This window comes from Tupaia chinensis, unplaced genomic scaffold, assembly GCF_000334495.1.
Source record: "Tupaia chinensis unplaced genomic scaffold, TupChi_1.0 Scaffold143936_1, whole genome shotgun sequence".
In the NCBI taxonomy this organism is placed as follows: Eukaryota; Metazoa; Chordata; class Mammalia; order Scandentia; family Tupaiidae; genus Tupaia; species Tupaia belangeri.
Genome location: NW_006203787.1, coordinates 487,319 through 489,909, shown reverse-complemented (window position 1 = coordinate 489,909; position 2,591 = coordinate 487,319).

Sequence of the window (2,591 nt, the reverse complement as noted above, 5' to 3'; positions counted from 1 at the left end):
TATTTATAGTTGTATTTTTCTGGGAAGAAGGTCCACAGTTTTTACAGGCCTTCACTGTTAGAAAGATTAACAGCGTTCAATGGGAGTATTTATCATTTAAGTTCTGGTGGATAGGTCTTTCTGTATAATGCTAAAAGTAGAAGTATTCTTTTTGTTGTTTTTTATTGAAAGAAGAAAATAAAATTTTGAAATGAAATAATGGGTTTTACATTGTTTTTAGGCATAGCTGACATTTCTGAGCTTAGGCCTGGGGCATACTCTTACTGAAATCCCTAAGTTGCTCATTACATGAAAGCACAGAAGAAAATATTATTTCCCATCTATTCAGAGGCAGGGTGAAAATAAGTTGGGCTCTCCTTCTGACCACCCAAGCTGCCACTTACACTGAATGCTTTTTCTTGTTCCTTCATGTTTTGGATCCAAACTAGCTAAAACAGGGTCTTTAGGGGCTTTCTCTAAACAAGGTTGCATGCATTTACCTGTTTCTAAACAAAACCCACAGACCGGCCTGCCTAAGTTTTGGCAAGCAAAGCTCAGAGGCCGCTAGCAAGTTTGCCTCTGCTTTGATCTGGGCTGTGTATGACACTATATATTTTGGCTGCTTTAAAGAAGATTGCCAATGAGATCCAAATGTGTCAGACAGATCGGAGCGGGGACCACTGGCCAAGTTTCCATTGGTGGTTCCTGCAGCTTGATGCCAGCGGTATTTCGATCATTTAGACACAGAATCATATTCTCAGCTTTAATCTTGAGGTTGGGAGTTGAGGGCACAGGGAAGACACAGTCCCAGAGCACAATTAAATCTCTGTATCTCTTGATGTTTAACTTCTGTTTCCCTCGTAACACAGGAAAGTCTCAAATGATTGGGAGGTTGTGATTCTCTTGTGCAGACAAGAGGATGGCTTTTGTTTTTCTCAGGTAGAGGAGGATGAAGGGAAAAGGAGAGAAAGCCATGGCTATTGAAAAACAATTCTGTGCCCGCAACAGCATTAGATGATTTTACCTGAGATTGCATCTCATTTTCTAACAACTCCAAAAAGAGGCAATTCCTATTCTCCACGCTGTTGAGGAAACTGCAGTTTGGTGGAGAAAACACGGTCTACATTGCAGACATTATAAGTGACAAAACAAGCTGAAACACATTGAATCTATTGGATTGCAACCTGTACTGCTTCCACTCCGTGGTACAATCATGTCAGTGATTCATTTCTCTAGTATTGGCAGAGAGCTCTATGCACACAGTGGGAGGGGGACGACTCTCGCCTGAAGAGTCCATCAGACTAGAAGCTCACCTGTGAGTCAGCATAGACCATTCAGGAAAAGTAAGACCTGGGACTTCATGGCTAGGTTTCAGCCTTTGCATTCGTACGTAGAAATGGCTTGAGATGGTTTTTCTTGTCTAGTCCTGGGCTATAATTTCTCCATCAGAGCCTTGTTCTGAGAAGCCAGCTGTGCTGGGGGAAAGGATAGAGGAGGAAAAAGAAAAGCAAACGTGTCACACCGTCTGCATTTGGGTACTCACTGATACCAGCTCGGAGGGCTTTTGTCCATCTCTTAAGGAGGACCCTAACAACGGCTGCCCGGCCTGAACCTCATTGTGGTTATCCATGAATGCTGAAAACGCAAAATGCATTTGTTTGCATTTATGTTTAACACTTTTTTTTTCTTTTTCCTCTCTTGCTTCTTTTCTCTTTTATACTTTAAAAGTTTTTTTCTAAAATAATTTCTTAATTACATTTAATTGTTGTCCATCTTTGTGTGATACATCATGGATTTTTTTAAAATGCATGCATGTAGTGTGTGGTAATCAAATCCAGGATATTATTCCATTCATCATCTTGAACAAAAACCATTCTATCACGTTGTGTACCTTTAATTTTTGTTCTACTAGTTTTTTTTTCTTTCCGTTTTTTTTTTTTTTAAGATACGTATGATTGGCAACATCTATTTTTCTTTACTTTGTTGTGGTATTCCATCCCATAATCTATGCGCTTCATTTACATGTATTTTCTCTCTTTTTTTTAATTGTCAAAGGGACAGACAAATTATCCCCCAACGGGGTGTGGTCATGCTAGGATCCCTTCTCCTCCATTTCTCTATCCTGTCAGGATTTGGGGTATGCACACACATGCCCTACCATGTTTTTCAAGTCTTGGAGGGCTGGGATTTGAACCATGGTCACCCATGTGGGATTCAGTTTTCTTAACCACTGGGCAAAAGGGCGACTAGATAAAGAGGACCCACATAAAGGTGACAGTCCCTAGAGAATATCCTAGTTGCTCAAGTCATGGTGGAGTCCATGCAAAAGATACCTATGGACTGTCAGAAAAAATGGCCAGCCCTGGGTGGTTGAACTCAGATGCAGCCTAGAACCCCCAGGCCTCTGAGCCTCTCCATGTCCACCGGGCAGAAACCACTGCAGGCGGATGTGTCCTCTCTGTCTAATTTGTTTTGGTCCCTCTCATGGAACATATTCTGAGCATCAAAGCCACTGTCAGCCCTGAAGGAAAACAAAACAAAACAAAATGTTTCGCTTTTGTGAAGAACTTGGCAGGGGGAGTCACCATATGTAAATGCCCGAGGGAGCCTGG